Raw genomic sequence first — 18211 nt, 5'->3', positions numbered from 1 at the left:
TTTGTTTTTAAAGTGACTCTTGTTAACTGGGGATATGCCATGGATATTTGTAATACAGCATTATTACTACAAATTATTTACTAGCATCTATTGTAGTTGAAAACAGTATTTGTTTATCCCTTTCTGTTCTTTAGCAAAGGTCGACTCTCCTCCAGGTCTGTTAATCAGCTAGTTTCATATAGAGTCAGGGATGCAGAGAATATATAGTGAATAAAGTAACCTCTATTGTAAAATATAAGGATATTATAAGTTACCGAGCAGTTCCAGGACCATATAAAAGCACATTTTTTGATGCAGGTCATGGAACTCGGAGGTGACTTCTAATATCCTCATATTTTACATCAGAGGGTACTTTATTATAATACACACGTTTCATTGAGTCATATGACAGAAATGACATCACTAAGCTCAGTTTATAACCGATGACATCACTAAGCACCGCTTATAAGGATATCATTTCCAGGATATTGTGTATTATAAACAAATAATGATTTTAGTATAATAATAATAATATATATTTAAAAGTTGCTTAGAATTGCATTCTATTTTTATGCAAAAACAGGAGCAAGGATATCGGGATAGGCTTCAAAATCCCATTTTCCCAATTGGTCTCTGTAGGCTTGAAATATTATCTGATCGTTGTCCTTGAGACCTAGCGGGTGGGTCTAATCAGGCCAAGATCTCTTTGTTTAGCAACCTTTGCAAAGAACAGTTTAGCTGTATGGCCAGCTTTTGCCTTGTCCTTGTTGTAAGGACCTAAGAGAGTAGAAACTCCACCCTTCCCCATAACTATCCATACAATAGGTTGATAATGCACTTTAATAAGGGAGTACATGGCATTTACAAATTGGGTTACAAATTGGATTGTACCGGATCCAAAATGAGCTTTTTCAAGATTTGGATTCAGTCAGGAGCGTTGCGCCAATGAGGTGGGTTAAGAAACTAGATGACAGCACCCCACAAGTAACTGGGGTGGCAAAAAGCTGCTCCTGGGAACTTGAAAGGTTTTGTTCACCTTTAAATTGACTTTTAGTATGATGTAGAGGTGATATTCTGAGGCAAAATGCTTCATCTTTTATCATTTGTGGTTTTTGAGTTATTTAGCTTTTTATTCAGCAGCTCTCCAGTTTGCAAATTCAGCAATCTGGTTGCTAGGATCCAAATTACCCCAGCAACCATGCACTGATTTGAATATGAATAGGAGAGGCTTTAAAATAAAGATGAGTAATAAAAGTAGCAATAATAATACATTGATAGCCTTACAGAGCATTTGTTTTTTAGATGGGGTCAGTGACCCCCATTTGAAAGCTGGTAAGTGTCGGAAGAAGAAGGCAACTGATTAAATAATTATTGAAATTAAATAATGAAGAACTTGCCGGTCTATAACATACTAAAAGCTAATTTAAAGGAGAACTACTCCTTTAATAGCTGACTTTCAGGGTTTCAAGATGGAAATGCTAGTGTTGAGAGCAAAATTGCGGCCTCTGCACTGACAATGTGGATCCCCCTGGACCCTCTCTGGCACTCAAAAGGTTAGCGCCAAGGATCAAGGTGGGGCAAGGATCGCCTCTGGATTCAGTTAAAGGAGAACCAAACCCTTTATTTTTAAATCCTCTACTCTGCATATACCCCCTCCCTGCTGCCCCCTAGCCTAGGTGTTACCTTAGCCTAGGTGTTTCCTTAATTTGGAGCTTTCTGGATAACGGATATATATATACTTTTTTTTACAATAATCTGACTGATGAGTTGAGTTTAGCAAATATCGTATTGGCCCTTCCGCCATAAATCAACTAGGCAAACAGATGCGATGAAAAAGGCTAGTCGTTTTCGCTGGACTCAAAACAAACTCTCCCTTTGTTTATGAGAACTAATCAACTCTGATCTTTCGTCCAGAGGAAATATAACATTTGCTGCTGATCTTCTTCCCACTGTGGATGCAGAAATGATATTAAAAAATCCATGCAAGTTAAATTCGCTGTGGGTAACAGGTCTCCTCGTGGCTCAGCACTAATCTGGCTCAGAGGGAACTTCCAAACCTGAAATATAAACTCACGTAAAAAGTTGTTACACAAACAGTTTGTTTCAAGGGGAAATATGCCTTGTGTTTTCCCTTCGGTTTTTTCTTATACTTCTCCGGGTTTCTGCACAGACCCTGATATGAATGATAATGTTATCGGGAAGCCAGTCGTTATTTATAGAATTGCTTATAACTCCTTCTAATATACCTCCCCCTACAATCTATTTAATGGCTCTATTGCTGCTTATTATACCTGTCTCTCTAACTGAACCTGTTATTTCTCTTTATAAACCTCTGCCTTTTACCCCTGCTTTGATTTTCTTTATATTTGTTCCCTTTACCACTAGATGTTACTGGGCCCCACATTAAATTCATTTTAGGGCCCCCAACATATCCAAAGACTCCTGTTTTACCAATAAATGTTGAAATTTCTCATTAATAAGGACCTCGTTGGGCCCCTTATACCTCCTGCCACTAGGGTTGCCACCTTTTGCAATGGTGGAGACTGGGCAGGAGGTGGGGCTGTGACATCAGGGGGCGGGGTCATGACACAGGTGGGAGTGTCCGTGACATCAGGGGATGGGTTATGACGCGGCCGATCACCGTGTCAGTCAAGGGAATCCTACCCAGTTTTTTCCTTATTTGGAAAACTGGGGAGGAACTTTTGAACTGGGCAGCCCTTTAAAATACGGGGCAGTCCGGGTCAAAACCAGACAGGTGGCAACCCTATCTGCTAACCCCTGCAACCACAGGGTCTGCATCCTCTGCTATACCCTACAGTATACTTCTCTATAACCATTCACACTCACAACTAGAGTAATAATAATCCCTCCATAATCCCTCCATTGCCTTAGCCCGTCCTTTAAAGGAGAACCAAACCCTTTTATATTAAAATCCCCTACCCTACATAGACCCCCTCCTAGGGTTGCCGCCTGTTTTGGAAAAAAATACCGGCCTAAAAAAAAAAAATACATTGGGGGCAAGTAACATTTTTACTGGTCAGGCCGGTAAAATACTGGCCAGGTGACAACCCTACACCTCCCTGCTCCCCCTCAGCCTAGGTGTTACCCTGGGTAAATGCCCCTAAATCTTTACTTACCCCTTGTTAGAGATTCAGAGTGTTCATGGGCACCATCTTTTTCTCTACGGTAATCTTGGTTGGCGCAAACTTCCAGTCCCGAACAACTGTGCATGTGACGAAAGCCACGGAAATTGCCGAAGCGCCGGAAGAAGACCGGAATATTACAGAAGAGAAGAAGATGGCGCCCGTGAATGCCCTGAATCTGCAATGAGGAGTAAGTAATGACTTAGGGGCATTTACCAAAGGGTAACACCTAGGCTTCGGGGGAGCAGGGAGAGGGTCTATGTAGGGTAGGGGGTAGGGGATTTTAATAAAAAAAGGTTTGCTTCTCCTTTAAATCCTTTAGTGCTGCACATAAAGTCACCCTATTACTCCATAGAACCCCTTTTTTTAAAGGGGTTTTTCACCTTCAACAAGTTGCTAGGCTACGAATTGCCTTAGCAACCATGCACTGATTTGAATAAGAGACTGGAATATGAATAGGATAGGCCTGAATAAAATGAATGAGTAATAAAAAGTAGCAATAACAATAAACGTGTCGCATTGCAGAGCATTTGTTTTTTAGATGGGGACAATGACCCCCATTTGAAAGATGGAAAGTATAGTTTTGTTTAATTATTTGTCTCCTGACTTTTTCCAGACCAACGCTTTGTAAGGCTACAAATGTATTGCTATTGCTACTTTTTATTACTCATTTTTCTATTCAGGTCCTCTCCTATTCATATTCCAGTCTCTTATTCAAATCAGTTGTATGGTTGCTAGGTGAATTTGGACCCTAGCAACCAGATTGCTGAAATTGCAACTTGAGAACTGCTGAATGAAAAACTATAAATAACGCAACAATCACAAATAATAAAAAATGAAAACCAATTGCAGATTGTCTCAGAATATCACTCTCTACATCATACTGAATGAATCGGCATTCATTATTTGTTTTGTATAATTTGTAATTTATTAGCCAATCCTGCAGACTGCAGCCGAAAATGATACCTGGTTTTTGAGGATCAGCAACCAAAAACAGACTGACTGCACCCCTTCACATTTATTGTTATTATTTTGCTTGCTTTTTCATCCATTCGCTAATTATCTAGCCACAGAGCCCAGGTTGCTAGGGTATTTAACCACTAGCAACCAGATAACTCTTATATATATATCCGAACAGCAAAAACATAGACCAAAAAAAAAACAGTGATAATTTGAAAAACACAAATAAGAAATGAAGACCAATGGTAAGTTGTTACTTTTAAGATGAACAACCACTTTTGTTCCTCTCGTAAACTGAAATGAACATAAAAGCTGCAAGTTTAGGGTTCCTCTTGGTATTCTATCCGACCTCACAATGATGGATTTTGGTGCATCCCGGGTCGATTCAGTTCGTAAACAACCACTTTCACCGTGTTTTTACTTTTCTGATTTATTAAAACATTCGGTTGCCTTAATCATCATAAAGTAAGTGTAATAACCGAGCAGTGCCGGTCTTAGGCCGATTGGACCTATTGCGCCCAATCGGGCCCCGCGCTCATGGGGGCCCCGCACAGCCGCATCAAAGCAAGAGCAAGGATTTGCTGCCTTTCTCCCTCACCAATGTTTCCAGATGCGCGCAGTAAACACTGACCCGACGAACTGCTCTGAAGCCCGCCCCCAGGGCAGTATCTGTTTTCTTTTTTTTCTCTCTTCGCTGGCTGTGTAAATAGCAGCATACTAAGGGGGTTTGAGAGAGTGTGCGGCGACATGTGGGACTGGGAGAGGGAGCGTTTGTTACGTGCCCTGTGTGCCCTACGGGACAGATGACAGCAGCCAATTGCAGGCAGTGGCGAAAGGCGCCATTATACTTTGTTTGAACTCGGCTAACAGGCATGATGGACGGTAGACGATGGTGCTGCATCCTGACGATCCTCTCCCCCCCAGACTATCGGTTCAAAAAGAATGCTGGCCCAGTAAGGCTACAAATCACGTTTATTACACTGCCTTGTGAATTGTAACCCTTGCTAGCAAAAATTGCATTTGTGCCATTCTTCTGTTATGCATTTTTCGATATTTATTCCTGAAATTGCCACTGTGCCACCTAAAGTGATTTCGGGGGGTATTTATACATGCAATTCTCACTGTGTTCATTCTGCTCTTAGTTCTGGGGTATTATACATGGAATTGCAAATGTGTTTATTCTGCTAAATGTTTTTTGGGTTTTATAAATCAAATTGCATCAGTGTCTTCTTTCTTAGAATGATGGGATTTGTGCTTTAGTAACAGCTAAATGAAATGTTGAACTATCTATAGATTCAATATTTCTCCCATAGGTATTCCCTGTACTAAGTAGTAGTAATATATCATAAAACTATGGCAGCATAGGTATTCCCCTGTACTAAGCACAATTCAGCAGGAACAGTCCCTAAGTTTGCTCATAGTCTGTACAGAGAGATCCCATAAAACTATGGCAGCATAGGTATTCCCTGTACTAAGCACAATTCAGCAGGAACAGTCCCTAAGTTTGCTCATAGTCTGTACAGAGAGGTCCGATAAAACTATGGCAGAATAGGTATTCCCCTGTACTAAGCACAATTCAGCAGGAACAGCCCCTAAGTTTGCTCATAGTCTGTACAGAGAGATCCCATAAAACTATGGCAGCATAGGTATTCCCTGTACTAAGCACAATTCAGCAGGAACAGCCCCTAAGTTTGCTCATAGTCTGTACAGAGAGATCCCATAAAACTATGGCAGCATAGGTATCCCCTGTACTAAGCACAATTCAGCAGGAACAGTCCCTAAGTTTGCTCATAGTCTGTACAGAGAGATCCCATAAAACTATGGCAGCCTAGGTATTCCCTGTACTAAGCACAATTCAGCAGGAACAGTCCCCTAAGTTTGCTCATAGTCTTTACAGAGAGATCCCAGAAAACTATGGCAGCATAGGTATTCCGTGTACTATTTACCATACATACAGACATACAATTTACCATACATATTTACCATACAATAGGAGGGTAGTTCTTTAAAAATGCACTCTTTGGTTGCATATACTGTGAAAATGAGTTCCTGTGCTATGTATGCAGTTGAACTCAATAAAAATAAATAAGTGAAATGTAGTAATTATGAATGGACAGAGAGAAAAACAGTTACTATTCGTCATTCAGCCCTGGAACTCTGTGTCAGATGGCAAAACTCCATTTAGGGGCCCCCACCAAAATAGTTCCAATTGGGCCCCGCAGTTGGTAAGACCGGCCCTGTAACCGAGTGCGAGGTGCAGCCTGCTTCCTTGTTAATCATTTATTGTAAAGTCTTGCGCTGAGAGGTGGAGGTGAATTAAAACAGTTTGAGGTGTATATTCACCAATTATACCTTTTATATGCCCCTCACTGTAATCCTAATTATTCCAATGCACATAATCTGTTTACCGAATGGAACAGGTTGCAAGAAATAATTGGGCTGCAGGACTTTTCTAGAGGAGCTAGTTAACTGAACTGGCCAACTACCTTATTTTGAAGCCATTCAACCAGCTATGATTTTGTTACTGTGTCGGACTGGGTCTTCTAGGGAACCTGAAACCCTTGGGCCCACACTTGCAGCAATAGTTCCAAATGTTAAAGGATTTTATAAGAGCCCCTGGTGGAAATTAGGGATGCAACGAATCTATAGATTCGGTTTGGGTTTCGGCCAGGATTCGCCCTTTTTCAGCGGGATTTGGATTCGGCCAAATCCTTCTGCCCGGCCGAACCAAATCCGAATCCAAATTTGCATATGCAAATGAGGGGAGGGAAATTGTGTGACTTTTTGTCACAAAACAAGGTAGTAAAAGTAGTTTTCCCCCTTCCCACCTCTAATTTGCATATGCAAATTAGGATTCAGATACGGTATTCGGCTGAATCTTTCGCAAAGGATTCGGGGGTTCGGCCGAATCCAAAATAGTAGATTTGGTGCATCCCTAGTGGAAATAAGGACTGAATTCTCCTTAGACTTAGGGGTTCCTTTTGTATTCTGGTAGGCCATTGTAACCCTATTTTGTTGAATGATTTTGCTTCATTTTAATCAAGCTTACTATGCAACAGTATTACCTTAATGCCAAAATGACTCCACATGCTGCTGGCCCGTTTGTTTATCTGCTTGTCAATCTGACCAAATACATCTTTCCATACATCTGTGTACATCTGTTCCTTTATCCAGAAAGCTCTGAGTTACAGAAAGCCCATCTGCCATATACTCCATTATAATTAAAATAATCCAAATTTTGAAAAATGATTTCCTTTTTCTCTGTAATAATAAAACAGTACATTGTACTTGATTTAAACTGAGATATAATTAATCCTTATTGGAGGCAAAACCAGCCTATTGGGTTTATTTTATGTTTACATAATTTTCTAGTAGATTTATGGGGGAATGTAATAAAAGTCGGAAATAGAAAAACGATATGCTTCTGCCCGAACAAATTTTGCTTTGCGCGAATTTAATATAGCTTTTGCGAACCTGGAAACTGTTTAGCGACCACTTCCAACAGTGGAAGACCGTTTGCGAATGTTATAGTTTGCGCCAATGTGAAGTCAATGTAATAAAACTTACTGAAAAAGTCGTTATGTTTGCTCCGAAAGATTGCGACACCTTCAAGCACGCAATTAAAATTCGCAATGCGAAATTAAAATTCGCAAAGTAATAGTTTAAGAACAATATTACATTGCGAGATGTGGATTTTTATTCTTATTGGTGTGAATTGTTTTACTCTTTGCGATTTTTATTACATTCCCCCGTTAAAGTATGAAGAGCCAAATTACAGAAAGATGCGGTATCCGTTAAAAAACCCAGGTCCCGAGCATTCTGGATTAACAGGTCAGAAAATAATCTCATCAAACAAATCCTTCAATGTGTTAAAACTGAAAAAAACAATAGATTATAACAATGGAAAAGGCATTGACCTGAAGGGCTACTTAAAAGGGTTGCTCACCTCTAAATTAACTTTTAGTATGATGTAGAGAGTGGTATTCTGAGACAATTTCCAATTGATTTTTTTTTTTTTGTTACATTATTTAGCTTTTTATTCAGCAACTCTCCAGTTTGCAATTTTAGGAATCTAGTTGCTAGGGTCCGAATTACCCTAGCAACCACGCTTAGATTGGAACATGGGAATGGAATCTAAACAGAAAGAAATAATATAAAGTAGCAATAACCATACATGTGTAGCCTTACACAGCATTCGTTAAATGGGGTCACTAACCCCCATTTGGAAGCTGGAAAGAGTCAGAAGCAAAAGGCAAATAATTGAAATACTACAAAAAAATAGTGATAACCAATTGAAAAGTTGCTTAGAATTGGTCATGCTATAACATAATAAAAATGATCAGAAAGGTTAACCACCCCTTTAACTAATATACAAAACTATATATCAAGATGCATATCTGAAGCCTGCAATCAAACTATGTAGAGTCTGGGAGCAGGGCCAACAACTATCAGAGCATAAAAAGGATATACTGACCAGCACTTTCTTATTGAGAAAATAAATTGTGTTCTTTATTCCTCCATCTCACTGGGATTGTTGGGTCATATATTAGGACCATTTTATGTTCAGCACCTCCAGACTACATAACAGGTTAAATAATGTGCCAGTTCCTATGCCCTGTGTGTTGTAGGAATTTATTGGTTTTGATTTCGGGTGGCTTAGACAAGCTTTCATTAACATTCTCCTGCATGTATGTTCCCCCCTTTCTCATTTCTCTTAGTATTTTGGGGGGCTCGGTGCTTCTTCAGTTCGAGAACTGCCTTCCCCATTTCCATTTAATCTTTGATTTTTTGTGAAATGAAGACATCGTGCCAGACTATAGTTGCAGTAAAGATCTGATCTCTAGATCCTACTTCTGTAGAGTAACATATTTTAGGGCTACAGCACCTCCTGCCTGTGTTTCAGTGCAAGGTATCTTGTCTTGACCATTCATAGGCAGATTTGGGCTGATAGAAATACACAAAAAGAAATGCATAGAAACTGTGGGGCAAATTCACTAACCTCCGAAAAATCACCAGCGACGGCTTCGCTCACAGCGCAACACTTCACAAGGTGTAGATTCGCCAGGACAACGATAATTCATTAAATCTGAAGTTGCCTCCAGGGCGTGAACGCTGGCGAAGTTGTGCTAACGTTACTGCGCCAAGTGAAGCGAAGTTGCGCTAGCGTTGGCTAATTTGCATATGGCGGGAATATGGACGTATATGTTGCAGCAAATACATTACACAAGCCTGGGAAACCTTAATAAAATAAAGTTGTTATATTGCCCTACACATGAGCCCAGTGTATAGTTTATGTGCCATATGTTAGGAATTGTAGGGGGGAAGCCAGTTACCCCAAAAAAAAATTATGCTCTTTTGCAGCCTATCACCCTGAAAAAATGAAAAGTCGCCAGCGTTTTTTGGGACTTAGAAAAATTTTCAACAATTTTTTTAGGAAGTCCTATCTACTCTATTTCACTTGGCCTGGTCTGAGGTGCTGAAGGCAAGTCTGGCGCAAGAGGTAATGTTCAGTAAAATCCGCATCTTAGTGAATTTATGTAGTTACGTCCATTCGCCAGAGCGCAAATTTGCCAGGCGTTAGGGAGCGAAATATCGCTAGCGAAGTTACGCCGATGACCGTTAGTAAATTAGTGAAGTTCCGAAATGACGTCACACTGGCGAATTTTCACCAGCATTAGTCACTTTGCCCTTTAGTAAATTTGCCCCTGTGTGTTTGTGTGTACACACATTATATATATATATATATATATATATATATATATATATATATATATATATATATATATATATATATATATATATATCTGCTTTATTTATGCAGCATGGAGCTACTTCATTCTGTTTGTCTTCATTTCATGGAATGCCCCATGTAATACTGAATATTCAGGCTGGTAAAAAAAATGAAACGGCGCCCACAGTGACCTTAAATATAGCACTTGTGTTATTGCAGTAAAATTTTAATTTAATAATACATGTTATTGCCTCCCAATTACCACTCACTGCCCAACTTTATGCATTTTGGGGAAGTGATATCAAACATAAATGGATATTAGAAGTCACCTAGGAGTTCCACGATCATATAAAAGCCCAAGGCTCCAGACATCAAAACCCAACTTCTTTAGAATCTAAATCAGATATGTAACTTTGTTAACCTTCTCATTGTTTTAGCCACTTTGCTGAAATATCATTATTCCCTTGTGATGTAAAGTTCCTGCAACACAACCTGGTGTTGTCTGCTGTGTTGCTGAAGCCAAAACAAAAGTCTTATAAATAACTGACAAATATTATCTTGGCATACAATAAAAATTATATACATTCTACATATACATTTTATTTATTAAAATTATCCATTATTGCCTATATAAATGAACTGTTAGATCCTGTAATGTATATGACATTTATATTTTACATGTTTCCTTTCCGCACTGATCCCCATCAGCTACAGGGGTTTGTTTCCCTATTGTGTCGCCCATTTCTGTAATCATTGGCCCATAACACTGATCCTGTTTCAAGTGATGCAATTATACTCTGATGGCTGATTGGCTGAAAGAAAATCAGCTAAGAGGGGTCATCCACCAACATAACCAAATAATACAAGTATTCCACATAATCCTAAAATCAGCTTATACAAGTACAGGACCTGTTATACAGAATGCTCGGGACCTGGGTGTTTCCGGATAACTTATCTTTACGTAATTTAGATTGCCATACTTTAAGTCTACTAGAAAATCATGTAAACATTAAATAAACCCAATCAGCTGGTTTTACCTCCAATAAGAATTAATTGTATCTTAGTGTGGATCAAGTACAAGGTACTGTTTTATTATTACAAGGAAATCATTTTTATTTTCTGGATAATGGGTTTCCTGATAATGGATCCAATATAAATAGATAAAACATTTTAATTTATACCATTTTCTTATTCTCCCCGGAGGAAAAGGAAATCATTGTTTAAAATGTAGTCTATGGGAGATGACGATGATGTAATTCGGAACTTTCTGGATAATGGGTTTCACGATAACACAGGGCCGGAACTAGGGGTAGGCAGAAGAGGCACCTGCCTAGGGCGCAATGAAAGGGGGCGCTGGCAGGTACCTGTCCTCTGCCTACCCCTAGTCCATGTGCACTACTTTCCCCTGCCTTCCTCACCCCCGGCGCTCTCTCCCCTCCCTTCCAACACTCTCATCCTTCCCTTCCGACACTCCCCCCCCCGTCCCTCCCTCCCCTTCTGCACATGCGTGTGAACCTTCCGATGCTCTCTCCCTTCCGACACTCTCTTCCCTCCGGCCCTCCCTTTCCTTTCTGCGCATGCGTGTGCACCTTCCAACGCTCCTTACTCTCCCTTCCGACACACTTTCCCCTCCGGCCCTCCCTCCTCTTCTGTGCATGCGCGTGCACCTTTCCGAAGCTCTCTTCCCTCCGGCCCTCCCTTTCTGCACGTGCGTGTGCATCTTCAGACGCTCTCTCCCCTCCCTTCCGACACTCTCTCCCCTCCGGCCCTTCCTCCCCTTCTGCGTATGCGTGTGCAGTCACTCGAGGGGGAGCACAGTGCCCAGTTGGGTCACCTAAGGCACCCGGTTGGCTTGGCCCGGCACTTCGATAACGGATCCCATACCTGTAAAGTTACCACATTGTTAGTTTCCCTACTGGTTTTTGAACACTTCGGCAGTAGAAAATGATTTAAAGATCTATACAGCACAAGGGAATGATAATCATTCTGCAAAGTGGATAAAGCAATGAGAAGGATAACAAGGTTACATTTCCAAGTTAGATTTCGAGTCGGCAACCTGGGTTTTGATCTCACACCAGCAGCTCTGACGGAAGACTCTTGGCTGAGCCAAGAAATGTAATATTTCTTGATTTAAAAGAGGAGTGACAGAGAACACGTCACTCAGTCAAGGGATGCTAGGGTGGAAGGAGAAAGAGAGACAGCAGTTTGGCCTTTGAAGTCAATAAGGCTCATCTGAAATCTCATATACTGACTTGATTGTCAGTTTTCACTTAAAAAAAAAACAGTTAGTGTGTGTCTTGTCTGCCCCAGAGATGTAGCCAATTACACGTCAGCACTTTCTCCTGATTTACAAACTGATATATATATATTATATCCACTTCCACAGAGTGTTAAGTTTAACACATTCTGTCCTTTAACCATTGGGTTATTGTATAGTCTTTACAATTTCTCCAGAGACTTTATTACAGGTATGGGATCCGTTATCCAGAAAGCTCCGCTTATGGAAAGGCCTTCTCACTTAAAGTCAATATTAAAGAGGTAGTTCACCTTTCAGTTAACTTAATAAACTTAACTTAATATATCATAGAATGGTTAATTCTATACAACTTTTCTATTGGTCTTCATTATTTTTAAATTTTTCATAGTTTTTGAATAATTTCCTTTCCGACTTTCAAATAAGTGTCACCGAACCCCATCTAAAAACAATTGCTCTGTAAGGCTTACACGTGTTATCGCTACTTTTTATTTCTCCTTTTTCTATTCATGCCCTCTCATTCATCTTTCAGTTTCCTATTCAAATCTAGGCATGGTTGCTAGGGTAATTAGGACCCTAGCAACCAAATTGCTGAAACTGAAAACCTGCTGAATAAAAAGCTAAATTACAAATAATAAAACATTCAAACCAATTACAAGTTCTCAGAACCAGAGGCAGGCCTGGCTGATCGGGCGCCCAAGGCAGTCCAGCCAATCCGCTTGCCTCCATCGCTGCCCCATGCGCCACAAGCACGACATCAGCGCTTGCGAGTTACCAGTGCTTGCGCGCGCCGGTATCAGCGCTCGTCTGCGCATGGACAGGCCGGCATTGTTGCTCGCATGCGCATGTGCGCCATCAGCGCTCGCGTCCGTAGCAACTGCTTTCACATATGCAGAAGGGCCGTACTTAGGCGCAATTCTAGTGCCTGGTTTGGGAGTAGGCAGAAGAGGTAGCTGCCCAGCGCCCCCCAATCGTTGCGCCCTAGGCAGCTGCCTCTTCTGCCTATCCCTAGTTCCGGCCCTGCTCAGAACCTCACTCTCTGTGCCATACTAAAAGTTAATCGAAAGGTGAACGGCCTCTTTAAGCAAATCATTTTTAATTTTAAAAATTACCTTTTTTTTAAAATTTTTATCGTGATCCTAATGAATCTGCATGAATCCATATTAGTGGCAAAACAACCATTTTGTTTTAATGTTTCAATGATTTCTAGCAGGCTTAAGGTATGAAGATCCAAATTACGCAAAGACCCTTTACCTGGGAAACCCCAGGTCCCAAGCATTATGGGTAATAGATACTATAACTGTACAATGTATATGGTCAAGAACATGACCTTGTCATTAAAGGGGTTGTTTACCTTCCAATTAACTTTTAGTATGTTATAGAATAGCTAGTTCTAGGCAACCTTTCAATTGGCCTTTATTTTTATATATAGTTTATGAATTATTTGCCTTTTCACTGACCCCATCGAAAAAAACAAATGCTGCTTTTTATTACTCAACTTTCTATTCAGACCCTCTCATATTCAGATTACAGTCACTTATTTAGATCAATGCATTGTTGCTAGGGTAAGTTGGACTATAGCAACCCGATTACTAGAAATTGCAGAACAGAACCCCCCAAATTTCACTTTTCAGTACCAATTTTTTTTTCATCGCACGTCCATGTTATAGAAACATTTTCCACTTTCATAGTTATCTTTTTACTGGTCCCTATGACTTTCCAATATACCTACATTAAAAATGTTAAATTCATTAACACTCTGTAGAATAATATGAGAAATAAAGCAATTATTTAGGGAAGTTTCTTGCATTTGAAGAAATTTGAGACTTTTTCTTGCAGTGATTTGGCTAAACCCTTAATATCTGGACTCTTGAAATCTTGTGACTGGAAAAGTGATATTCTGAGACAATTTGCATTTGGTTTTCATTTTTTACTATTTGTGGTTTTTGAGTTATTTAGCTTTATATTCGGAAGCTTTGCAATGTTTAGCAATATGGTTGCTAGTGTCTGAATTACCCTAGTAACCATGCATTAATTGTAATAATAAGACACTGGAATATGAATAAAAGAGGCCTGAATAGAAAGATGAGTAATAAAAAGTAGCAATAAAAATAAATTGGTAGCCTTACAGAGCATTTTGTTTGTGACCCCCTTTAGAAAACTGCAAAGATTCAGAAGAAATTAGAAATTGTTAAACAAACCATAACAAATAAATAATGAAGACCAATTTAAAAGTTGCTTAAAATTTGCCATTCTATTACATACTTAAAGAGATGATTTTTATGATGTAGTTTTTATTTCTAAATTACACTTTTTTCACTGCAAATAATTCACTCTATCATATAAAAACTTATTCCTGAACCAGCAAGTGTATTTTTGTAAGTTGTAATATTGGTGTGTAGGTGCATCTCAGGTCATTTTGCCTGGTCATGTGCTTTTATAAAGATGGAACTGCTTTCTGGCAGGCTGTTGTTTCTCCTACTCAATGTAAATGAATGTATTGCAGTGGGACCTGGATTTTACTATTTAGTGCTGTTTTTAGATCTACCAGGCAGCTATCTTGTGTTAGGGAGCTGTTATCTGGTTACCTTCCCATTGTCCAATTTGCAGTACAGCAGTAAAGAGTCACAGAAGTTTATCAGACATACACTTGCAGGCGGATAGATATAACGGTCCGGTCCTTGCGGGAGGTGACACGGAGGGATGCGAGCAGTTTGGTTAGCCTCTCTTAACCGATCCGCAGGGCCTGCCATTCACAAACTCGCCAATGACCTGTAGGAGACTTGAAGCTTTGGTCACTTTTCAACAATTTCTCACATTTTTATAAAAATCAATGTAGTCACATACTATACATATTTGGTATTGATGTGTTCAGGGGAACTTTCCAAATCTATTGTGTTTTCATGCAGAAACGAAATGATGTCGCTGATATATATGTTTATATTAAGGAAACATTCAGAAGCCTATATCTTATTACAGAAGTGGAATGACACCAACATTCTAGTTTATTTTGAAAGATTATGTTGTCCTGAAAAAAATGATTTTCCTGGATTAACCCAAAGACCCTCCCAGGAAACACCTCTAAAGGGAAAGAGTTTTAAATGTTCAAAATCTGTCTGGCAATGAAAATACCAAATGTTTTGCCAGTAAATATCTGTGTCTCCAAAGATGCCCCAGTAGCTCCCCATCTTCTTTTCTGCTGATTCCCAGCACATACAAAGCTCACCCAAAGGTGTTTGCAGCTGTTTGACACAATAGACTCAGGGGATCACCCCCTCGTTGAAAAGCAATTCCGTGTGCCGGTTGTGTGTTCTTCATGTTTGTTTTGTGCTGATATTGCTTCCAGAGACAGTTTAGAACTCAGCACTGAGTGTTCCATCTAAGAACATGTCAGTTTAGATCGACTTCAGGATCATAGAACCGCTGATTTCTTTAGAAATTGCAGATGAAACAACACAGCTAATGGGACAAATGCAGCTTTCCTGCAGCCCCACGTGCATTATTGTATTTATAATCCGTGTAACATAGGAAGTTAGTTTGAAAAAAGACACAAGTGCATCAAGTTCAAACTTTTAACTCTATTTTAACCTGCCTAACTGCTAGTTGATCCAGAGGAAGGCAACAAACTCCATTTGATGCCTCTCCAATTTGCCTCAGAAGGAAAATTCCTTCCTTACTCCAAGATGCAATGGGACCAGTCCCTGGATCAACTGGTACTATGAGCTATCTCCCATATCCCTGTATTCCCTCACTTGCTAAACACCATCCAACCCCTTCTTAAAGCTATCTAATGTATCAGCCTGTACCACTGATTCAGGGAGACAATTCCACATCTTCACAGCTCTCACTGTAAAAAAACCCTTCTGAATATTTAGGCGGAACCTCCTTTCTTCTAATGGGAATGGTGTATAAAGGGTATAAAGTTATACTGCACCAAATGACCTCCACTAAAAACACACGGCTGTCCCCATGTTATACCAAAAACATATTTGACTCTTCCCCTGTAGTGATGTGCTGGTTGACCTCAAACCCAGATGTTGGGGGGGTTCAGGTTGAAATTTGGGAGACTGTTGTGGGTTTGAGTTGGGTGCGGGTCAGACTGGGAAGTACTTTACTCCTCTACTTTGTAAAATTCCGTATTCAGAAGTGCGCAGAAGTAGTGTAGAGAGGGATGAAACATTAGTCTGAGTCCAAATAGATCTGCTGGGTACTGTAGGTCTCTCTGAGGGTGGAAGGGTTAAATCAATTTCTTTGACTTGACAAAAATATGACAGAAATGCCCCAATCTCCTTTTCTCGTGTTCACCGTCACCCTTTCTTCTCTCTCCTCCCATGATTCCATTTTCTCTGTTTCCTCTCTCATTCTTTCTCTTCCAACTTCTCTTTCCTTGAATACTCCATAAATCTATAATGAAAAAAAAGATGAGGGGAATGAGCTGTAACTGGGGAATAGTGTGTATAGTAAGGCTAGAGCTTCTCAGGGGAAAGGACGGGAACTATTGGATAGTGTGAATAGTAAATCAAGGTATTATTTGGGTAGAGTTTGTAACTGTGGGATAATGTGTATATGACACAATGTTCTGCAGGGTAGAGACTGTAACAGTGACACAGTGTGTATAGTGGCTTTTTTCTTGTGTGGATACACTGAATTACAGAATCGTTTCACCCCTCTATATTTTGTAGTTGCTCACTATTGTTCCCTAATGTTTTATGTTCTCCGTCTAATTTATCCTTTCAAAATCTATAGACCCATTATTTTCTTAACTGTCACTTTAGCGCCATTTATTGTCCATTTTTACTCCTGAATGTGATTTTATGGAACCTTTGCTCTATCACCATCTTGTGTTCACTCTTTTTCCTGCAGTTTATGGAATGAATTGACGCGCGACACAGTCCGGAACTGATCAGTGCAAGGGAGCCGGTTAGTACTTAAATACTTTGGGGGTTTATGGGGTTTGTTTTGTGATTCCTTTTCAGAATATTTACAGAATATATGCTAATACTTCGATATTTGATCCCAGACAATCTTCCCTGGACGTTTCTCAGTGCGGTGCTTTCAGTAGTAACAGTTTAGTGATAGCTTTAAAATTATTGAAAATGTGTCATTAATATATATATATATATATATATGTGTGTGTGTATATATAAAATGATAGAAGGAGTCGCACACCATTCTTCAGTGAATAAAACTGTGGTATTTTATTCTTTAATGCATTTCCAACGTTTCGGCCCCAATTTGGGCCTTTATCAAGGATACAGTGCATATGTTAGTGTGGCTATTTATACACCATTTAAAATTGGCGCCAAGTATGACGTCATAGACAGTGCTAGACATTCCAAAAAGTACATCTCATTGTACAGACTTAAAAATGCAGTACCTAAAATCCACCACAAGATGCCAGTGCTGTGCAAGTGCTTGAAGTGCTCATAACGTGTTACAAAAGTGTCCAATTGACTTATTCTTTTTTCATAAGCCTGCAAAATTTGTACAAAAAAAACAGATAGTTTCACCTTGACAGAATATTGTTAACAATGTTATACTTATACAATCAAGTAATTTCACAATAAAGCTTTTTAAAGCAATCTTTACAAGCAATCTTTACAATGTATTTTTCAAAAAAAAATCAGAGGTCCTGAATAGAAACATGAATAATGAATACAAAGTATCAATAACAATAAATGTGCAGCCTTACAGAGCATTTGTTTTAAGATGGGGTCAGTGACCCCCATTTAAGAGCTGGAGTCAGAAGAAGAAGGCAAGTAATCTAAAAAGGAAAAATGAAGGCCAATTGAAAATTGCTTAGAATTAGCCATTCTATAACATGCTAAAAGTTAACTTAAAGGTTAAGCACCCCTTTAAGAGCTCTTTTATTGAAATCTTCTTTTCCTTGTACTGTCGGGGAATAAAGCTCCTATTGAATCAAGGGAATCAGTGTCGTTCTCTCTCCGAGCGTTTGCCTGTGGCATTAAGGTGAGATTCCTCCACACTTGCAGTTGCCTCTGTTCCATTCTTCCATGAGGAACATAAAGTATGTCGATCGCTCAAGCAGCGTTCATTTCGATTTTATTTTTTAGTCTATATCTTTTAACAAACTTGGGATTGCACATAAATTATAGTAGATTTGGAAAGCTCAAAAAAACACCT

General features: G+C 39.5%; 1 long non-coding RNA gene and 1 pseudogene across 12 annotated transcripts in view; both read left to right on the top strand.

The window, feature by feature from the left end:
- Window positions 1-18211, top strand: part of LOC121397277 — a 320931-nt pseudogene that overhangs the window by 105492 nt on the left and 197228 nt on the right.
- Window positions 1-18211, top strand: part of LOC121397157 — an 81607-nt gene that overhangs the window by 14059 nt on the left and 49337 nt on the right. For 7 of the 12 annotated variants that reach the window (XR_005963509.1, XR_005963513.1, XR_005963505.1 and 4 more), the window contains one exon: window positions 16931-16987. The exons of 4 other annotated variants lie outside the window; for them this stretch is intronic. This is a non-coding gene — a long non-coding RNA (uncharacterized LOC121397157). Of the gene's footprint in view, window positions 1-3192; window positions 3233-16930; window positions 16988-18211 lie in introns of those variants that run through there. One more of the 12 variants, XR_005963515.1, reaches the window with a different exon arrangement.

The sequence above is a fragment of the Xenopus laevis genome, chromosome 8L (assembly GCF_017654675.1).
Source record: "Xenopus laevis strain J_2021 chromosome 8L, Xenopus_laevis_v10.1, whole genome shotgun sequence".
NCBI lineage: Eukaryota > Metazoa > Chordata > Amphibia > Anura > Pipidae > Xenopus > Xenopus laevis.
This window is presented reverse-complemented; position numbering and strand designations above follow the sequence as displayed.